Source organism: Pezoporus wallicus, unplaced genomic scaffold (assembly GCF_028554395.1).
Source record: "Pezoporus wallicus isolate ANWC-B61680 ecotype Strahan unplaced genomic scaffold, APGP_CSIRO_Pwel_v1 contig_4788, whole genome shotgun sequence".
In the NCBI taxonomy this organism is placed as follows: domain Eukaryota; kingdom Metazoa; phylum Chordata; class Aves; order Psittaciformes; family Psittacidae; genus Pezoporus; species Pezoporus wallicus.
The window spans coordinates 3229976-3253187 of NW_026638769.1; the positions used below are offsets into that span (position 1 = coordinate 3229976).

The 23212-nt window shown below is 38.7% G+C and overlaps 1 long non-coding RNA gene across 1 annotated transcript in view; it reads right to left on the reverse strand.

The window, feature by feature from the left end:
• Window positions 1-1641: 1641 nt before the first annotated feature.
• Window positions 1642-23212, reverse strand: part of LOC130600848 (uncharacterized) — a 38627-nt gene continuing 17056 nt past the window's right edge. Inside the window, exons 3-4 of the long non-coding RNA XR_008972540.1 lie at window positions 3298-3397; window positions 1642-1911 (exon numbers count right to left, since the gene is read on the reverse strand). This is a non-coding gene — a long non-coding RNA (uncharacterized LOC130600848). The remainder of the gene's footprint in view (window positions 1912-3297; window positions 3398-23212) is intronic.

A 23212-nucleotide genomic window follows, 5' to 3' on the forward strand; every position in this document is an offset into this window, starting at 1 on the left:
GTATTCCTTGTTTTCATAATCACATGTAATATTTACTTTTCCAATAGCATTTTTGCCATGAACCCTGCTAAAACTAGAATTAATCTATTCTTTGCACAGCTCTGCAGAGCTTTAAGAATGTTGAACTTGCTGTAAGCTTTAGCACAGCCATTTACATCCTTCCACACTACTATATGGCAGCTGTTTGTGTTACATCTTGTGGGTCATTTGTGAAGAGAAGAGTCGTTATGATGTACTGGACTTGCAGACAGCAGGCACAAATCAGAAGAACTGTACTTGGAGGCATATCATTAAATTTCAACAAACAGCTTTACTGAAGAAGTCATTCTTCCTATGAGATCACTAAAGCTGCCATTGCTCATAAACTATTTAAAAGACCTGAATAAAGGGATACTTAAAATTTTCAGTTGATAAGACTTAATGTTGTGTCTTCTTGTTCCTTTGTTTCTTATTCTCCTACTTAATAGGATTTTTTTTTCTCAGTGCCAAAAAAATCTCTGCTCATGGACACCTACTTTCAGGATTATTGGGGAAACAGGATATTTAAATACTAGCTCTAATACCTACAGAGAGACGTAAAGATCTCTGAGATTTTTGATGGCTGCAACATAAATGGATGGTTAGCTTGTGACAAAGCATGCCACATGAGCTGAGTTCAAGCGACTGTCAGTCTGTACCTCAGATATTGTTGTTTTATTTCTTTTCATCCTAGGTATATATACTACTTCTAACAATTGTTGTTTTTCATATACCATCATCCTGCACCCTGGGTCCAATTCAAAGACTGTGAAGTCAATGGAGATTATTCTAAGCAAAGATAAAAAAGTTTCTCCAGAAACAGGAAACAGCTTGTAATGTTTTATTCTATTTTATTTTATCCAAATGCAAAGACATAAAAACTATAACTTATGTAACTTTTCTGAAAATGTGATTAGTCTTCACCTTCCAGAGACTTAGAAAGCAGTGCCCAGAGTCTGCATATTCTTCTCCAAAATGTTTACCCTCTTGGAACTAGAAACACCATGTCAAAATCCCATCTTTCATAATGGAATTTACTACTTCTTGGCAGAGAAGGATGCTTTCTCCAGCAGTATTATGCACTAACAAGGCATGAATCAATTTACATTTTAATTGTAGGGGAGCCAGTACCATCAAATGGTGAAAGTGCTTTTACTTTACCTGAACTCACAGTCATTGGACACTTCCCAGTAGATTTGCCTTTACGGCAACACTTACTTACTTTTACTATGACATCCCTTGAGTACTCAGCATCCATGAAGATTAATAAATTCTTCCCAAACTGTGCTAAATTCATTGCCAATGAATCTTCTTTCACTACATGGAATTCTAAAAAGACGGTTTATTTTAAGCTTTTAACAGACTGTTGTAGTTAATTGTGTATATCAGGCAAAAGGCTTGGTTGCTAAGAAAATCTTTGGCATGTTTCCATGGGATTTGTGTGTTATTGACAGAAAAAGCACCAAATGATAGGAAATGCATCTGTTAATTTGAATAGTTAAACAAAAAAGAGAATAGAACAGTTTTCTGCCCAACTTCTGAGTTAATGCAAGCCGAGGCCAAAAATAACACAGATCTGTCAGTTTATAGATACTTGTCTTTAAAGATCTGATTTAAAAAAAAATTACACCCCCATTTTTGTGCATATAGAACATATGGTTGTCAGTGGCTGCCCTTACACTGCTGCACAGAGGTTCCCGGGATGAGCTCAAAGTAAAAATATGTTATTTGCAGAAACACCCTGCGTGCTTGCTCCTTCCAGAAATCTCAGTTGCATTTACATTAATGTTCTGCACTGTGCAGTTGTCTGCCATGTGATCAGACAGGGCTTTCTCCATAGTTTTTCCAGCTGTCCCTATTGCTGTGGTCCAGAAGAGGGAGAGAAAAGATGGCCTGAGACAGGGAGAGAAGACAAAAGCTGAACCTCCCTTAAAATTCCTTGATACTGCTTGCCTCAAAAACAGACACAGCAGTAGGCGTCCAGGGCTTTAGCTGAATGAAGTCTGCCTGGAGGAACAGATGCCTAGTACTGGGTCATATCCTGGAGCTCAAAATGCAGCCAGGGAAGTTCTGCCACGTACAAGGTGGACACAGCCAGTGGTAGAAACAGCCAGGATCCCAGCAGGAACATACAGCCCTGTACAGGCCACGGTTTAAAGACTGACTGTGCAGTACATACTTAGTCCACTTCAAAACGTCTGTATTTTATATTTACAGAGAGACTGGAGTCACCTGGCAATCAAGATCAAGCAATGGGATTACATCCTATTGATACATTCCCAGAAACTGTAATTTCAGTTGCTCTGTATTTAGACCTTGGCTATGCTCCATAATCACTACATGACCTGATAACTTATGATTTTGAAGAATGAATGAGTCCCATAGGTCTACAGGCCAAATAAAACAGTGGATGTATTGTGAGAGGATATATTATTTAGCAGGATATCAGAGTTCAATAAAGTAGTGTAGTGGCCAAGGAGCCTATTCAGAGAGTAGTTTCCAGGCACACTGAGAACATGGATCTCGAGTGCAAGGTTCAGAAAATCCTGTGGAAAGTGAATTATTCTATGAGACGATGATGATTTTTTTCTTTTTAATTCTTTAATTCATGTTGGGTTTAGGTATAATTTTTTTATGTCTGAACAAGGAAAATCGACCCTACAGCTGAAGCCTACATCCATGTATGGCATATGTGTTGCTCAGTAATTGCCTCCTACAGTGTTTATTTTCCTGGTGAGACAAATCTTGATTTTTGGTTTTCTCATTTAAATGCTTCTTATTTCAGTTTAAATACAGGAAGATTTTATAGATTGAAGAACAGGTTCATGCTTCTGATTACCTTTGAGCTGATTAAGCAGCAAAACATTATTGGACAATGAGGGAATCTTATTGGAGGTAAGAAAATTGAGAACGTCAGACTCTCTGATATAATTCAATAACAGCACTGGAGAGAATTATTCATTTGCTGGGAGATAAGTAGTCAGGCCTTTTCTGTTTTCCTTCTGCTTCTGTTATTCTACTCACGCCGAGACTTCGGGCAAGTCCTCCTAACTTCTTGGTTTTTCAGTCTTCCCTTTCTGCAAAGCAACAAATCAAGCTGCTTTGCTGGAATGCTGCAGGAATGGATGTAGTGCTTTACAAATACCTAACAAGCTCTACTTTTTTGCTAAGAGGCAGAATATATAAAAATACATATATATACATAATATTTGCCAATGTTCTTGGGTTTTTTCAAGACATGGCAATAAGAAAATAAACTTAAAAGCTACTATGACATACCTCATTGAGTGTCAGAGGTTTGTATCAAATATTTGATTCAAGGTTCTCTGTCTTTTAAAGCAGCACTGAGGCAAGGCACATTTGTTTAGCCTGCATATCCCTAGAAAGAAATCAGATATACATTTTTTAAAGCACCTTCATTTGCTTATGAGAAGAATATCTCTCTGCAATACTTGATACAGAAGATGTTTTGTGCCTGCATAACATATGCACAGAGCATATGTTTTAATTTTAGATCAGTACAATATTTCAAATTTAAACAAATTAGCCCAAGGCATGAAGAACTATCATACTTTTGGGTTTTTTTTCTGTTTTTTAATACATGCCAGATTGTAGAGAGGCATTACTGATGAAAAGGGCAATCATATACCTGAGCGTATTTTATTTACTCCTCATTAAGGACACAATATACCTCTTTTTTTTTTTTCATTTAGATTTTCATGTAGTGAAAAAAAAAATTACTGGTAATGATCTTACCTTGTTATTTCTTCACATATTTTTGTAATCATTGTTTTAAGGGCTTTTTGTGTTGAAGGTGCCATTCAAGCTTTGTTATTCAGAACTATTCCTCTTAAAGTTGTCCAGTTTCCATGTTTCATAACCAGGGAATACAGACATGGCCCTGAACTATTTCAAAGATAGCTGCTAAAGATAACTTAAAGATAAAAGCAAGTCAGAACGTTTAAATTTACCATTCAGGAGTCCACATTTTTAATCCTGTGAAATGGTACCTATTCATTTTTAATCCTGTGAAATGGTATCTATTACGTATATTGAACATGTACTCCAATAAGCCCTCTTTCTCCCACAGAAGGCTTAGCTTAATATGGGATGCTGTTTCTCCAATTGTAAACATTCTATGGCAGTGGAACCACCAAAGGTGATTGCATCACTTGTTATATAAAATTTCAAACTTAATTCACAAGTCAGAAGTGTCCTGAAAATCCTCTAACTGAAGGGAAATTCAGTAGCCAATATTCTTGCATGTTATTGGATACTCAGCTTTTGCAAACAATTGTGTAAGCCATTTGAATAGAAACAATGAACAGACTGCTTAAATGGCCATTGCTAGAAGAACATTTAATATGAGCCCAGATTTAACATCCATATGAAGCAATACCTCTAAACCTCCTTCTAAAATTTATTTGGGTGTTCCTTACTCTGTCCACAAGGACTCTTTCATCACCGGCAGGGCTGCCTAAAGGGCCCTCATGCCGTATATCTTCTATTTACCTGACCTGCTCTTATGAACCTTCCTCAGCCTGTCTGAAGTGCAAGTATCTGTGATGGCTTGAGCAGAATTAATTTAGGTCTTTGCCAACTTGTCTGTTGTTCTCAGGAATGGCTTATTAGCAGCTCAGATGGGAGGCTGAGGAAGATGGAAAGGTCTGGTGCAAAAAGGTAGGGAAAGGGAGAGAAAGGGAGGTGTGTGTATTGAGGGGTCATGCAAAGCAGAATGAGGGTGGGAGAAGCTAGCTAAGGAGTGAAAGCTCTGTGGTTGGCTCAGCTGGGACAGGAGGCAGATGTGTCCATGGTGAGGTAGCTCAGAAAGGGATCCAAAGCATGAACTTGGTGAAACTTGCTTTCAGGCACTTGTTACATTCAGTGCAGCAGCAGGTAGTGCTAACATACAGGAGATGGTGAGTACAACATGTACGGCTGTAATCCCACCCTTTCCTGGTTTCCATCCCTCAAGCAGAGATGCATGCACCCATAGCTTACTCTCTGCAGGCAGACTCTTAACACTCCTTTCACTCAAAGAACATCTCTCTTCATTTATCGTCCAAAGAGAAGGCCATGGGGCTCACCTTTTACAATCATCCAACAGTGAGAAACCGAAATCAAGCACTGGTTCCAGGTGTCTCTCTGGCCTGAGAGAATTAAAACTCCAATCACTCCTTTTAGGAGCTTCCAGCCCTGTATGGATAAGGAAATATTTGATGTACCATTTTCTGGAAATCTTCTATTTCCTTATAGCAGCACGCGAGTACCCTCCTGTGTGGTTCATGTTTCTGCAGTGAGCACAGCAGGGTTCTGTAGGGAGCCCAGTCATGTTAGCTTGCCTTCAGTACGTGTTGACAATGTCTGCCAGACAAACCCCCGGTCAGGGACAAACGCGGCCTCTTCCCTGGATGATCTTGTAGTTGGGCAGACACCAAACTGCTGAGCTTTTGTTTGAAGTAGGGCCACTGTCAAAATAAACTGGAGTGTATCTTAGGCATATAAGGAACTGAAAAGCATTAAAGGATTGAAACGTTCCCTGGATTAGACAGAGCAGATTCAGATCCTAAATTCTGTATGAATCTTCTTTTAATTTCACCTCTTTTTTGTCTGTTTGGTTTTGAGTTCTCATCCTAAAAGTTTTGCCAGCCATCATATAAAGATGCTGTTATGGAGCAAAGAAGTGGGATTCTGTGTCCAGCTCTCAGACTAATTGACTGCCTAATTTGTGTTTCAGAACAAGTGCAAGTCTTCATTTTTTTATTGAGAGATGCGTCAGTGCTGCAAAATAAACTTTTCATATGGGCTGCTGTGGACCTACTCTTGATTTATGACATTATACTAGAAGCTGAGTCAAGCTAATATTGTTCACTGGATATGAAGAGAACAAATTTTAAGTGCTCTGGGGAAGCACTTTTCCATTTTGAATTTTATATGAAAACCAACAGAGTCTACTTCTACTTTTTCCAGTGGAGATGAGAGGGTAATCTACTGCAGCTATGGGAGGTCAAAAGTAGCCCGTGTTTTAAACAGTCATTTCTTAACATGGGAGTTAGTCACTTTCTCGTATCTCTTTGTTTCTTGGTTATAGTTAATCTTAAAAAGAAGAATGCTTTAAAATTTAAATTAACTATAAAATCTATAAAAATATAGCATCAAGCATCCCAAACCAGGCACTTGACAATTACATTTATTACTGCACACTGACTGAACAAGATACTGCATTAGATACAGAAGGACAATTGACATCAAACAGGCACTCTACATAAAATGTAACAATATGCATTAGAGAGGAAAGGCATTTGGGGGGCATTTGATTAATGTACTTTTAATTGGACTTTCTTGCCTCATTGGTTTTATTCTCTCAATTTAGCTCAAGCTGCTCAAATACATAAATAGCCAAAGCACCTACTATAATTAACAAAACACACTGTTTGCAAATTACCAGATTTCTCAGACTGTGCATAAACAAATAGTATATTATGCAAATGCTGTTGAACTACAGAAATATAAACAGGCAAAGAAAGTCTAATACTCACTAAAAAAAAACCCACAAAGCCTGACGTCCTCCTCATTGAAAGCTGTTATTTGGGACACTTGATCTTTTTGGTCCTGTATTTCATTAAAAATTTGTAGGATGTTCTGCCAGTGCAGTTCAATTTTGAGTGTACTAATTTGACTGTACTAAGTTATGTCCCTCATGTGATGCTCCCTGATCATATAAAGAATATGTGAGGCCATATTTGTTTCACAAAATTTAAGCAACAAAACTGAAAAGCAAATATATATTGAACAAAGAATGCCTACAGCAAAGAAACCCAACACAAAATGTTGGCTTCTACTGCTACATATGACTTTTAAAAGATTCTGGGATTTTTAAGAATCCCATGGTATGCACTATACATCTAGGATGTAATTCAAAAGACTACTTAAAGTGCACAATTGCTCATAAGACAGATTAAACATTTAACAACTGAGAAAACTATGTAGGTAATTCGGATTTGATACTTACATTCTCAGCAAATGTGAATGACATCTGGCAATAAAGCACATGGATAGAAATTTCATAGAGTATAAGCTGAGTGAACAATTTGTTGCATGAATATTTGGAAGGAAAAGAGCAGACTGGAAAATGTGCATCTTCCACGTCTGAGCAGTCAAATCTTTGCACAGGATTTAAGAACCAGTTAGTATAATATTGAATATCTTTTTAGAGAATTTGCACTTCAAATACTTTTCAGTTACCATACTAAAACCCCCCAAAGAGCTCTTCCTCGGTAAATCCTCTGTAATTTGCGTTTTAGACTATGTACATTTCTACCCTGGGAGCACCACCTACTGTTGAACATCTACATGTACAGTGTATGGGGGAACTCCTACCAGGTTGATAGTCCTTTCCAAGTTTAGATTAGAATACACAGCTTTTCCTTGAAAACAAACATTGAAAGTTAGAGACAGATTCTGCAAGTCACCTGCATAATATATGAGCCAAGAGGGAAAAATGTGACCCTTTTCCTCCCATTAGGTAAATATTGATTCAGGAAGACTCAAATATTGGATTTATTACATATTTACTACTCTCCATCCCTTCTTCACTACACTTTGCCACAGAGAAGTGTCAAATTATTATTTACTTTTTCTTTATAATGCTTTTCTATTTTACCTCACAAATTCAGTCACATAGGCTTGAGTAATTGTGAAAATGCATACAGTTTCCCTCATTAAGCACTCACAAATCATTTTACAAACATTCTTGCGGTCCTTTCATGTTGTTTACTTCACAGTTGCACAAAGCTAATAGTAGCTAAGATGTTTCCCATTTTTTTCATTGGGAAAGAGGATTTTTTGAGCTGGTACTCAATTTGCAATGGGGGTATTTCCAGGGAATGCTTAGGTGACTTGCAGACTGACTGGGCACTGGGTGGTCATTACTGCCCCAAAGCAAAAGGTTCTGGAACACACATGCTTAGATAAAAAATTAATTATAGAAGGGGAGGAATTTAAATTGAATCTACCTAGCTACGTTGCTGAGGAAAACAGTAGTGATGTGAAGTAAATGTCCATTAGGAGGTAATAGCTGGAGTATGCTCCACCACTGCTGTCCCTATGCTGAACATGTAAAACCGCCGTCAGTCAGGAAATTCCTTTGGGAAAACTGCTCTTCCTGCTTTCCAAATTAATTACATTAAATGTGGTGAATTACATTAAGAAACAGGAGCATGGAGGAAAGGTTGGAGGATTTTATTTCCATGCTACCAAAAAGTTTCAATGAGCTGTTTTCATGGAGGTGCACAGTGTAACTGAATTTCCCATACTATTTTCTTCTCTAGCTGGGATAAATATGATAAAGACTTGGAGCTTTTATTTTAAATGCATTTTATTATTTATTATATATTTTAAAATAATTTAAATTTATTTAAAATAAATTTTCAAGAAAAAGTCCTCCTTCTCATGAGCTGAAAGGATACAGAATCCTGAATGATTGCCTGTAATATGCATTCAATACACATATCAGCACTGATGTTCCTCAGATTTGTAGTTATAACCTCTTCAGACTCAGATTTTTTCAATAGCATTGCATCTGTACACCTAAGATAGATGTTCCTCAATGGTCCAACATCCTTTAAGCTGAGCACAGGACAACAAATTCATATTAAGTATTTATGAAATATTAAAAGTCTAAATGCTGGTTATCTCTGTTATCTGTGTCTGTTATCTCCACATCCAGCTATCTATCTTCTTTAGCAAGAAAAAAATGAAAAAATAAAAGCTTTTCTTTAGTATTCTCTGAGCTCTTCAGTTCCATGTCTTGTGTCCGAGGAAGATGGTATAGGCTAGTTTTACTTGTGTGTGCCTCCAAAATTTCCCAGATTCTGAAAGCCTTCTGAAAAACAAATCATTCTGCTTGCTGTGATTTGGGTTTTTTTTTAGTGTACATGTTTGGTTTGAATTCAGATTGCCATAGCTATTTCCTATTGCAAATAATCACTTTTATCAGTAAACCTTTCAATTAATTTATTCATTGCTTCACTTTGTGGTAGAAGCAGCTCAGTATGCTGAAGAACTCTGATTTTATATATATATATATATATTTAAGTTCGCCATTACTTTTCTGAACTCTGAATGGTGGGAGGCTGAATCTAAAGTCACCATTGAAATGTATGTCACTGTAGTTACTTAACGTTTACCAATATCATTGTAGCATAGTCACTACATGAAGGTGAATTAACTCAGTCAAGTTAATGAGTAGAATTTCACAGTGTTTATCGCTATATGTATACTAAGGTTTGCCATTTCAGTGGTCAGTCATTTCAAGCTATGGATGTCCTAAAGTTATGGCATTAATCTTACATTATGAATTTTTTCTTCTAAAGTTAATGAACATTCAGGAGAAAGGAACAGAATTAAATATTTCAAATATCCTCTCAGCACATTTGGAAATCAGACTGTTCCTGCTAAAAGTGTTTTAAAAGCATTCGAACACTAACAGTTTTCTTGACAAACCTGAACAAGCCCTAGAAATATTTCCTTGTAAGAAGTCTCCAGTTTCTCTACGCATAGGTCCATCCTGCAAGCACAGGCAAGTATTACTACTGTGTTCAGTGTAATGATTCAATGGTCATAGAAATCAGAAGCAGTGGAGAGAGTGGATGAAAATCCACCTCCACTGAAGATAATGCACTGACTTCAGTGAGACAGGATTTCACTCAAAGCGTAAGAAATGTTTTTTAACTATATGGTCTATGCATCTGCAATACCTGAGGGAAAAGCAATATTCTAACCATAGAGCTAATTTGTGTCATCAGAACTGTTTAAAGAATATTGCTGTTTCAGTTAATGACTTGTAACAACTATACCCAGCTGTTAAAACCAAAACCAAACTCGAAAAGCATCTGTGATGAGAGATCAATCATTTCATGGCACCTAATTGAGATGTAGCCAATTAGAACGATAAACAAGAACACACAGATTTTCACATCGCATCAACAATTCGTCTTTCACGATATATAGCTTTGATTATAAGCAACAGGACAGATTCCCCCATTCTCAAGTGTTGCCCACATTTTTTGTCCCATGGATGTACAATGTCCTGAAGTGCATGTTCAACTAACTTGAAAAGCAATCTATGCTGCTGTCTGCCTTAGTCTCTTTGTTAGTTATTGCTTACAAACCTTTTTGTGTGATCTTCAAACATCATTAGCATCAGAATTTTGTTGCAAGTCTGGGCCCTGCAGCTGAACCCATTAGCACCTACAAAAAGCCCCAGGTGATACCCCACTGGTGATACCAAAGGTATGACTACATTTGGACACTGTGGGTTAAATAGTTTATCATTCTTTTATTACATATCATGTACATATCAGTATATTTTAGATGTGTACAGTTTCTCAAAGTGTAGCACATACCAACTTAAGTGGTTGTTTATTCTATTACCTTTATAGATTAAACATGAAAGCTCATTAAAAAAACAAAACAGCAATATACTAGGGTTCAATCTTTTTTCAGTAAAACCCTCTTAGCTAGTATTGATTATATTCCCCTCTTTTAATTCTTAATGAATCAAGTCCTGTATCAGTCATTCCAATAATTTGACCAGGATTGATATCAGGCTGTCAGAACTGTAATTAGATGGGTCATCCTGTTTGGCTTTAATGTAAAAACTGGTCACACTCTTCTAAACTTGATATAACTAGATTATTTTCATTCTCTTCAATTAAAAAAGAATAAATCATTAGCTATGCGATTACTTGCTGTAAATCAGAATTGTTTCAAAGTAATTTCACAAAGCTGTAGAGTATTAAAGTATCACAATTACTCAGGTTTACTTGTGGCCCACAGAAGCATCCAGGAAGGATGCTCTCCATGCTTAGACTGACAAGGACTTGGCTGTAGCTTCACTTCACAGCCTTAGTAAATATAATCATTCGTGGCTGTTCGTGTGGCTGTTAAGGCAACCTCATCAAGTAGAGAGACTTGTCTCCTCAGTCTAGTCAGAGTAGGGCCAATCCCCACAGGCACATTTCCAAACTGCAATCCAGCTGCTCCCACAGCTATGCTTGGCTGCTGAGCAGAAATCAGAAGTTATCTCAGACTCCTGGTCTTGAACACACACTGCTTATAATATTACAAATCATAGAATCATTTGCATTGGAAAAGACCCTTAAGAGCATGTCCAACCATTAACCTAATACTGTCAAGTCCACCACTAAACCATTAAACTCTAACTGCCACATCTACACGTCTTTTAAACACCTCCAGGGATGGTGACTGCACCACTTCCCTGGGCAGCCTGTTCCAATGCTTGACAAGACTAACCCTTTCAGTGAAGAAATTTTTCATAATATCCAATCTAAACCTCCTCTGCAACTTGAGGCTGTTCTGTCCTATTACTTCTTACTTGGGAAAAGAGACTGGCACCCACCTTGCCACAACCTCCCTTCAGGTAGTTGTAGAAAGTGATCAGGTCTCCCCTGAGTCTACAGGGGAGACTTGTCCATGCTAAAAAAACCTCAGGTCTCTTAGCTACTCCTCACAGGACTTGTGCTCTAGACCCTTCTTTGGACCCACTCCAGCACCTCCATGCCTTTCTTGTAGTGAGGGGCCCAGAATCAACCACAATATTCAAGGTGTAGCCCCACCAATGCTGAATACAGGGGGATGATCACTGCCCTGGCCCTGCTGGCTGTGCTATTTCTGATACAGGCTAGGATGCCATTGGCCTTCTTGGCTGCCTGGGCACAAGCTGGCTCATGTTCAGTGGCTGTCAATCAGCATCCCTGGGTCCTTTTCCACCAAGCAGCTTTCCAGCCACTCTTCCCCAAGCCTGTAGCATTGCACGGGGTTGTTGTGGCCAAAGTGCAGGACCTGGCACTGAGCCTTGCTGAACCTCAACAATATGGTGTAAGATGTATTCTGAAAAACTGTATCTCATACTAGCACTTTACAAGTGTGTGCATGACTTTCAGGCTCCTGCATTGCTACCGTCCTTCTAGGTATGAGCACAAGAAATGGATGATAGCAGTGGTTCACCTAGCCCTGTACTGCAGTCACTGACTGCAGCAGGAGAGGCTGTTTAGAGAATATTCAGGAGCCTTGCCACCTTCTGAGTTCATTTCCTCACACATCACCATAAGCCACACTCATTGCATCAGAGGGTACATCCCTGCTCATTTTCCTTATTGTTTATCAATTCATTGGCCATGAATTTGTCCATCCACTTTTGAAGCTGCTGATACAATCTGCCCCCACGGCTCCCTGTGGCAACACTTTACAGAAGTTCACTATCCACTGAGTAAAAATGTACTTTCTTATATGTGTTTTAAAACACTCTATCTCTAATTTCAGTGAACTTCCCTAGTTTCAGTATTGCAGGTTTTGGTGAACAACAGTTCAGTTTCACTTCACCTACATTTTTTTAAATTCCCCTTTGCTTTTTTCTCTCCAGACTGAAGAGTCCTGTATTTTTGCAGTATATCTAGCCCCTGGAAATGGAAGAATGGAAGGTTTTAAGCCCGTCATCCTCTGTTTCGTTCCGTTTCCCACTCCAGAATGGCCATCCTTTCCTCTCATCCAAGTGTGATGGCAATACAGATAGTACCATGCTACTAGAGGTGAGTGGGAGGCAGGGACTGATAAAGACATTTGACTTTGCCTATAGTTATGGAACAGCCCTGTCGTTGACAAGGCTCTTGCATGTATCCCAAGTTCTGTACCTAAGCCCTGCAAACAGCTATACCCACAAGACTGCTATTCTCACAGGATTTGTGAAAAAGCAGTTCATTAAACACATAATGTTGACATATGCATGAGTGAGAGGCTCAGTGCACTCTTTCTCCATCCACACTCAGATTGCCAGGGCTGGAAGTTTCTCGTGGTGATGCTGGTGTAAAGCAGTTTCTCCAAGGATGACACTGAATGCTAGTGAGACTCCTCAGCAATAGATCATCTTTTGAAAGTCCACCTGTTGAAGATGGATGTGCCTCTTTGTCTTTATGATTTTTTAAACTGCTAGTGCTTAAAACTGTCTGACATGTACTTAGTAATATGTATTTGGCCAATTTTCTGCTTGCCAGTCTGGAAAATCAACACAGAGTCATCATTCAGTATTGAGCTTGGTACACAGCTAATGTGAAGGGAAAACACAGGACTGTTAACAAAGACAAAGAGCATGAGCCAACATTATTTCCTTCAAGCTTCATTCAGCAGAATTGCCCTGTGGAGCACATTATTCCCAAAAGCACTTTGAAAATGAGTGGGTGAACATCCTCTATCACTCTGTAATACTTGTTAAAAAACAACAATGCTGCTGGGAGGGATGGAGAGCATGGAGGGTATAGCTAGAGGACTGACACTCCTGACCAAAGGACAACACAATTACAAAAATTACACTTCTTAGTAAGTTTTTTGGAAAATAAATGAACAGTTTAAGTGGGTGAAAAGCTGGACAGAGCCTGGCCCAAGTTTACAGCTGAAACATATGCCCATGGAAAACAGAGTCTGTCCAAGTAAAATACTCTGCCTGTATCTGTCAGTGGATCTGTAGTACATCATTTACAAAAGCAAGAGTCTTACAAATATTTCCTTAATGGTTTCCTTAATTATTCTAATTAATGAGAGTCTAGTAGGTTGCTTCTTCAGTCACTGGTGAACTCAAATGTTGTGTTTCTATTCCTGCCTTTTCTTCAGGAATCCTGTAAGACAAGAAGTCAAGTATACAAACAGTGATGAGGAAGTGGCCAGTGACTGGAATTTGGAGGAAAACAATTAATAAAAGAATTTTCATGATTAAAATGTGGGTACAGTGCTGGAAAAAAAACACTTCTCCCAAGTGAAAATGATTTACTGTCTTACTGCCTGGCATGATCAGTTGTGTCCTTTTTTTGCTGATCCTAGTGACAGGAGAACATATATTTGATAGAGCCTTTTCATTCAGTATATACTGAGCTGTAACCTCACATTTTGAAAACAACAGAGAATAATGTATTACTAGTCAATCTAATATCAAATGATGAGCAAACAATTCAGGAATAAACTAAAGTCCCACTGAACCCAAGTAGCTGCTTAAGCTGAACCAGCTATGAAAGTATAATTATGTTTGGAGAGTTCATCTTGCCTTTCTGAATAAGTCTAAATATTTATTTCACAAATCTGTTCATATGTTACTGGGGGCTTTTTAGCTTCCCTAAGTCAATTAATGCAATATGACATGAGAGTATGTGCAGCATCACAGTGCCATAACACTGGAGACTCAAGTTCCATGCTTTCTTTGTTAATGCAGCTCTAGAAAGAATACTCTGACATGTTATAGACTACTAGATCATCATTGCTTTGCAATGAAACCCTAGTTGTCTGAATCAGTTAGGTGATATTGAGGATTTGCAGCTAATTGCAAATCAATACAGAAGTGGAAGATAATAGTGGAAGAAGTAGCTTGTTAGAGGAGAACTTTGAGTCACAGATTTTCAAATACTGGGCTTCTATGTGTAATTAATCTTTCTCCTCCTGATGTGAAGCAGGTATCTGCTGTGAAATAATACTATCCATTTTTTTTTTCTTTAGAAAAAAAAAATCATGGTGGGAGTCAAAAGAAAGTTATTAAGAGATGTTAACAAGGTGGTTCAATGGGCTTTATTCAGAACATGCCAGCAGAATTCTTTTTGCTTGAAAAGACAATGCTCTGAGTCCCTAAAAATCACACACTTTAACTGTACAATCTGATCCAATCAACAGTGCTATATGCATGAAAAATGCTCCCAAAATCCATGATGCTGACGGGGTTTCATTACACTTATCACCTTAGAGAACCTGCCCACTGAGGTTCATTTATAGTTGATTAGCTTAGGCATGGAAGAGAAACATGATTATATCTGCACTCAGCCCAAAAACATTAGCAGCGTTGATGCTGTTAGTTCAAAAAGAAATTATCTGTAAACAAAAATCTCTATGATCTGATCACTAATGTCAAGAGAACACAAGTAAGCGTAGCTGTAATTTTAGAGCAGGCAACAGCGCTCTACAGCTCACTAGCTAAATTATTTTCCTTTTAATGTCAAACCGAATGTGCTGTTAAAGGATGTTCAACACAGTAACAGAGAATTGCATTAACTCTGCATAGCAAAGGCTGAGCCTCCCAACGAAGGAGGATAGCAATAGCCAAGAGCTAGAAATCTATCCCAGGGAACTCTTTCTGCCTGTATCTCTCCACCTCAGTGAGAGCTTTTGAATTTTAATCTCTTGGCCTCCATTTTACATACTTTCTGACTACAGAAATAAGGCAGGAAATGTATTTCTCTCCTTACAGTCTGTCTCACGATGTGCTGCACATGGCTCATTCCAGACCCCAGATATAATACATATACATAGAGACCCACATCAGTTTTCATTTCTCTCTTTTCCTTTCATAATTTCCAGTAAAAATATAAAGTGATCCTAGAAGTGAACAGAAGGAAACCACTTAATTTCTGCAGGACAGGAGGAAACACTCAGCAATCTTTTCTCTTCTTCTCAGGTTTATGTGTACAGCATTGCCAAAGTTGGAGACTTTCTGTGAGGCATCAGCTTCTAGAATTGAACTGAGATGTTGCAGGTGTTCTTTTTTTTGTAATGTACATTTCTTATATTAGTACAGAGAAGTCTTGAAAGCAAGATCTGAATGCATGCAGCAGTCTTAAAGCCATCAAGACAGAGAAGAGAAGGGGGCATCCTGTATGTTCAAATTCAACATGGAGCACATGATACATGAGAACAGGCTGAGAGATGTGGGGTTGCTGAGCCTGAAAAGAAGGCTTAGAGGACTGCCAGGGGTTTATAGACAGGATAGGATCAAAGTAGTCAGAAATGAGAGGCAATAAGCACAAATTGCTACTAAGAAATTCTGGCTGGATATAAGACGAAAATAAAACAAAATCACAGAAGAATGGCCAGGCACTGGACCAGGTTGCCCAGAGTGACTGTGGAATTTCAGTCCCTGGAGATACTCTAAATTCAACTTGACAAAAATCCATGCAACCTAATCTAACTTTGAATTTAGGTCTGCTTTTGAGAAGAAGGTTGAATTCAGTTGACCTTCAGAGATTTTTCCAACCTGAATTATTCTACAGTTCTATTTGTCTCAATTCTTAGTTTGCTAAGCTACACAAGCCAAACTTTTTTGTCTTCTCTCATAAAAAAGGAGCACCTTTAAAATCCTTTTTATTCAAAGGGATAGATTATAATTTTTCCTGTGTCAGTCAAGAATCTATAATGAATGGGGTATAACTCATGTAAATGTCTATAAGAGGTATATTAACCTATTTACAAGTTTATATAAAATAGAAGCTCAGTAGATGGAGACACTTCACACTGAAACGTACACACAGAGTCATGACAAAAGAAGATGGTTTTACTCCATGCAAAGTCAAGGTCAGCCAAGTACAGATGACACCTGCTCTGGCAGTGTGCCATTTCTACCCATGAAGGAGTGAGTCTATTCCTAAAGCAACAGGAAAAAAAAAAAAAATCTTTAGAATAAATAAGGGCAAGTAATTTTTTAGGTATGATGACTGAATCTGAATAGATTCCCTGGAAACTCCTAAAGAAACAGTATTGGCTGTAGCAGCTAGGATGTTATACTAGGAAGTGGTTTCCACTGTGGAACACAGTATGTGAGAAGGGCAGACAAGGAGACAGAATCAGTGAAGAGATGGGTACATCTGTGCTGGCAAATAAGAGCACTGGGACCAATGCTCAGCCCTGAGGGCAGATGACATGGATTTGCAAAGGTCCCCACTACTTAGGGTTAGTCCCCTCTAGAGAAATCAACCATGTCCACACCACAGAGCACTTGCATCAAGTGTTTTCTGTATCCTATATATTGCCTCCAAGAATCCAGGATGTAATTATTAGCTTGTGTCTTTTTTTTTTATTAATTTTTTTATTTTTTATTTTAATCACAAAGTCATAGGATCACAGAACGGTTTGGGTTGGAAGGGTTGGAAGAGAACATAAAGCTCATCTAGTTCCAACTCCTTGCCATGGGCAGGGACACTTTCCACTAGACCAAGTTGCCTTACTGTTCCAGTGCCTTACTACCCTCAGAGTAAAGAACTTCTTCCCTCACCATATCTAACAGAAATCTTTTTTCAGTTTAAAGCCATTCCCCATTGTCCTGTCACTACATGCCCTTGTAGAAAGTCCCTCTCCAGCTTTCTTATACCCTTTAGGTACTGCAAGGCTGCTCTAAGGTCTCCCCAGAGCCTTCTCTTCTCCAGGCTGAACAGCCACAACTCTTTCAGGCTGTCTTCATAGGAGAGGTGTTCCAGACCTCTGATCATCTTTGTGGCCTCCTTTGGACTCACTCCAACAGGTCCACAACCCCTTCTGTTGATGCCAGGGAGCTGAACACAGTACTCCAAGTGGGGTCTCACAAGAGCAAAGTAGATGGGGCCTCTGGGTCTTTTTGCCTGACTTCCTCTTTGTTGGCAGGCGTCACTCCTGAGCTTGAAGGAGATGATCCTTTAATATGTACCAGCTTTCTTGGGCCCTCCTTCCCTCCACAGCTTTATCTCATGGTACTCTACCAAGCAGATCCAGGATTCGCCCACTGGTCACGTGGCCAGCAGCAAACCCTCACTATAAAGTCACCTGTCCCTGCCCTCCCTTTAATCCTGACCCATATGCTCTCAGATGGCTCCTCATCCACCCCCAGGCAGAGCTCCATGAACTTCAGCTGATCCCCAACAGGAAGGGCAATACCCCCTCCTCATCTTCCCTGCCTGCCCTTCCTAAAAAGCCTGTATCTTTCCATTCAAACACTCCAGTCTTAGGAGCCATTCCACGTCTCTGTGATGCCAAGAACTTCCTAGCCCTTCTTACTGGAGTGGCTAGAATTCCTGTTCTTCAGCTGCTCCCCTGCTGATCTGTGATCCCGCTCCAGGCTCTGGCATCTATTGCTCGCACTGGCATCAAACTGGTAGGAGTGGGATGGGTGGAGGTTCCCCTCCCCTGGCAATTTTAGATTAAAGCCCTCTTCACCAGTTTGGCCATGAATTGCTGCACTGGAATTTTATCAACTGTCCAGCTTTTCTAGAATAGCCAAAGGAAAAAAAAAAATAAATGTATTCCCATGGTAGCTGCAACAGCTGTTTTGAGAGTTCACATCACAAAGATCAGGAACAGAATTATGTGTTCCAGTGACAACCAAAAAACCTGCCTAGACTGTAGTGAAGTAGTAGATGCTGGTCCTGAATGTCCGCAAGCAGTTTGAGGCTGCAGGCATCCTCCCAGATGAACTTCAGACCCAGTGGTGCAGAGCATCCACACTGTCCAAAATGAAACCTCCTCAAGCACAGACTTGCTCATGTGCAGAGTGCACAGCACTTGACTTGGGTCTCCATGGGACAGTGCATAGTAAAACGTAATAATAGCTCTGTGTGTGTGTGTTTGTGTATGTGGTAGGATGAGGCTTTAGTTCAAAGTGAATTTAAGGACAGTGCTGGATGGAGCACACCTGAATGCAGTTTTTATAGCAGGATGGCGAAAGCATTTATTGCTTGTTCTAGGGCCTGGCATCAGCCCAGTGGAGTTTAAGGGTGTCTTAAGCATTCTGGGCTAGTGTTGGAGGAATATGAAGGCCCAAGGAACAAAATCTGGCAATTAGAAATCATCTCTGTCTGCAGGGACAGATGATCATCAGAACTGCTCCAGAGAATGGTGGTCTATCCAAAAGAGTTCAGGGACAGCTTTGCGTATGGTACTGACACTTCCTGACACGTCCTGAAATCACATTTGCCTCTTTCAGTGTCATTATCACCTAGGCAACGCATAGTTCTTCTGTGGTCATCTGACGACAACCTATGTAATAGCAGAGACTCCAGTTCTTTGCTCCTAAGTCGACTGCTTTGTACTTGGCATTGTTTAATGCCACTCCATCCTCAAGTTCTTCTTCAATTCCCTTTTATATTCTCTGATTGTTTTATACCCTTGATATTCAAATCCTTTTCTATGCTAATGTTGCCTCTCAACGTTGCATCATCAACAGATTTAATTAGGATATGCACATTTTCCCATGACAACATATACTACATGAAAATATTAAATTAGAGATCAAGACAGACCAAAACTGCTCCTGAAGGAATTTTGCTACATACTTTCCTCTAGGATTATGACTGTGTTTTCAGCATAACTCCTGTCATCTATGTTCTAAGTACCCTCTTTTCACTTCTTATATATATCCTCTTCTTCATAAACTGATGATTCTCTGTGTGGAACAGTGAGTAAGCAACACCCAAATTGATTAAAGCTGTTGTATTTCAAAGGAAAGATAACACAAATATTTTTTTTTTGTCTGAAAAAAATAACTGTGTTATCATAAAATCTACTTTTGGTGAACACAAAACAGGTTTTGTTCCATTTATCCCAGACATACTGGCAAAAAAGCAAGTAAGCTCAGCTTTACTATGTAAGAGCCCCCTTCTTTTCTGGTTCTCTTTTTGTTTATACACCTAAATTAAATTTTACTATTGCATTTATTTCATCTTAATTCATCTTAACTTTTAGCAATTTTTGATTTAGCTCTATACTTTTTGCCCTCCAGGGAGCTGTTCAGTCTTTTTTTCGTATTTCAGTAAGGGTGTCTACTTATTTCTAATATTGTTTGACAGTCTCTAATTGTCCAGTTTATCCTGAACCTTTTCATACCAGTTTTGGGAGAAAAATTACATACTATTTTTTGCAGGTTTGCCTTCAGAAAAATCCAGTTCAAGCATTCCCTTCCCAAAGCACTTCAGTCCAGCCTGCTTCACTATATAGTTTTCCCAGCTTATCAAAGTTTGCCCATTTAGGATTGTCACTGCAGGTAGAGATCACTTTTGTTAATCCTTTCATTTCATGACCATTCTTCACCAAACAACGAAGAGCTCTTTGGTTAATTCTCTTAGTCTAAAAAAATTACAAGCTCTGTTAGTTTTGGCTTTGGTTTATGCGCCCAGATGAATGAGTTTGAACGAAGTTGTTTTACCTGAGGCATCTCCCTTGCATTTGTTTGCAGAGAAGATCAATGAAGTGCCCTTGGCTTTCCTGTCCTACCTGCATGTATAAACACTTGAGTGTTTTACAATATAAGGTCCTGTGGAGGGTGTCATGTAAATGTCTATGTCTGAGATAGTCACTGCAGGTTCCTCTTAGAGTCCTCGAAGAAAAGCAGATATTTTAAAGTTGCAAATCAGAAATAAATAATTCTAGTCCTTCCAGAGACTAATTTTGGATAGGGAGGCTAGACAGCACAGATGTAGGCATCTACACTGCAGATTACTGCTCTTAAAGGAGATGAATCAAACTACTGGTGTGCTTTAACCAGTTTTTTGTGAAACAAACTACTGCACCCATTTAAGTGCTAATGAGGTTGTGGATTCTCTCTGCTACCTATTACCACTGCTGAAGACAGAATACTGGGTGACTAGGACCTGTGATATGATACAGTTTGGCATGTTCTTATTGCAGACATTTTTCAAGATAATTATGCTACTTAGATTTTAGTTCACTGATAATTAATAGTAGTGAGATTCACTTGCTAGATAATAATTAGTATTATCCCTCAATAGTCTTATATATATTAAGTACAAAAGACAATGCTTGCTCAAAATGAAGTGCTACTCTGAATATCTGCCTTAAATTATATATTAGGTTTTGTACAGGATATAATAGTTTTTGGAGACCTCTACACTAGGTAGTGCATACAAGCTGGTGTATGTTCATACAAGGTTATCTACTAAAGATAATTACTCCACTGTCACACACAGCAAAAATGATGCGCTAGCAAACATACGTATGTCTAAAACTGTATAGTTCACTTAAATTTGCATGGCTATAAAAAAAAGTACACAATTGCTTTTTGCACTGAGTCATCCTGATCAGCCTTGTTTTCCTATATTCTCAGTTAAGCAGTTAATAAAAGATCAGAAATTTAACATTACTTCATTCAAACCAGGAATGGCTTTTCCCCTGTCTATACAAAAATTTACTACTGGAAATATTATTCTAACAGCAAATAATGCAATTAAGTATTTGGTTTTGTTTGGTTATTGAACTGTAGGCCCAACATACCTTTTCTGTACATGTATGTCCTGGTTTGTTTCTATATTAATCAGATACGTGAAGTAATAAATTATTTCTAAAGAAATACATAAATTTTGACTGTAAGGCTAAGGAAAGCAGAGCAAAGTGCACTGACTATTATGTAATAATGAAATACCTTGACATCTAGACCACTTTATGATACTATTATATCTTCACGCTGACATATAAAAGAACAATAATACTGATATTAAGCAGTATAAAAGTATCTAGTACTACTGACATTTTGACATAAGAAAGCTTAAGGTGATATACAGGTACTCAGTGCCAAAAGATTACCTGATTTCCACAAGCTCAGCTGAAGAGATAGTCTGGGAAGGGGGAGGTGAATTTCCCCTAGAAGGGGATGTGCAGTGATAGAAGGAAAGAGTACTACTTCCATTTCAGGAACACTAATTGCTGCATCAGAAAAGTTGCTCATGGACTGTTGAACTGTACAGTCATGGCATTTTCCAGGTAATCACATTTCATCAGTTTAGGTCCTTATTGTCCTTCAGCAATATTCATGACAGTATTTGGGTTGTAATATTTGCAGAAAGTACTTATTTTTAAATACTTACTGATTTATTTTTTTTTCCCGTCAATACTGTGTCTGGGTTTTTCCACAATATTATAAGGCCAGCTATCCTCTGGAAATCTCTTGCGATGGACAGTTCTTTAAATCTTTTCTACTTATTGATCAGACAGCAAATTTTTAAAACAGGTAGTAAAAAATGGACAGCAAGTACTATTTGTGGAAAAACAGACTTTCTTTTTACAAACTGTCATGGTTTAAGCCTAGCCAGCAACTCAGAACCATGCAGTGGCTTGCTCACTCCCCCCACTTTCTTCCTCCCCTGGCTCCCGGAGGGATGGAGAGGAGAACTGAATGAATGTAACTCCCACGGGTTGAGATAAGAACAGGCCAGTAACTAAGGTGTAACACAAACCACTGCTGCTACCACTAATAATAATAATGATAAGGGAAATAACAAGGGAAGAGAATACAACCGCTCACTACCCACTGACCGATACCCAGCCCAATTGAGCAGTGATCTAGCCCTTTCAGGTAACTGCCCCCAGTTTATATAGTGGGCATGATGTGCTGTGGTATTGTATACCTCTTTGGTCAGTTTGGGTCAAGTGTCTGTCTCTGCTTCCTCCTGGCTTCCCCTCCTCCCTGGAAGAGCATGAGACTCAGAAAGTCCTTGGTCAGAGTAAACATCACTGAGCAGCAACTAAAAACATCGGTGTTCTCAGCGTTGTTCCCAGGCTGAAAGTCAAAAACAAAGCACTGCACCAGCTACTAAGAAGGAGAAATATGACTGCTACTGCTGAACCCAGGATACAAACACACAGCTAAACCAGTGAGGAATAATTTAATGATTATGGTGAGCATTTACAACCCATTACATAAAAAAAGAGACAGTTGGGGTACAAGCCTAGTTGTAGAAGGCAGTTCTTTGGAATTTGAAAGCTCATAAATTTCCTTTTCTGTAGCTTCTGATGTCAAAATGGCACAAACTTGAATATTACATGGGATGGATGTAGTCAAAACAGATTAGGTTTTATAACTGGTTATATCAAAAAAAAAAAGACTAGCCTGAATTGCTTGGCATTAACAAACAAAACTCAGAAGGTATTTAACATGCACATGCAGCAATTCTATTAGAGACATTACATGCTATTTGCCAGTAAGTGATCTTTGAACATCAGCAGCTAGGGAACTCAACAGTCAGATGCATTAAATTCAGCTGTCAAGTAACATAGTGACTCACAAGAACTTAGAATGAATTTAGGAGGAAAATACCCCAAGTAACTCCAGTTCAGTACATGTATGAGAAAAAGCAGACTCCTGCCCATTGTGGCTATGATCTCAAGAACTAATCTGAAAAACAAGCTCAAGTACTTCACAAAGCTCCTGGTTAAGAAGATAGGAGGCTGAGAGGAACGAAAAAGAATATCTTTTAAAAAATCTCTTTCTTTTGTTTTCTTGTGGCTTAAGATACAGCAAAAGTGCTCTCAGCACCCTGTCAATTACCTTGAAATTTAACTAAACCAAACTTAGCACAGTCAGTTCATGCTGTACTACCAGGTAGCATTA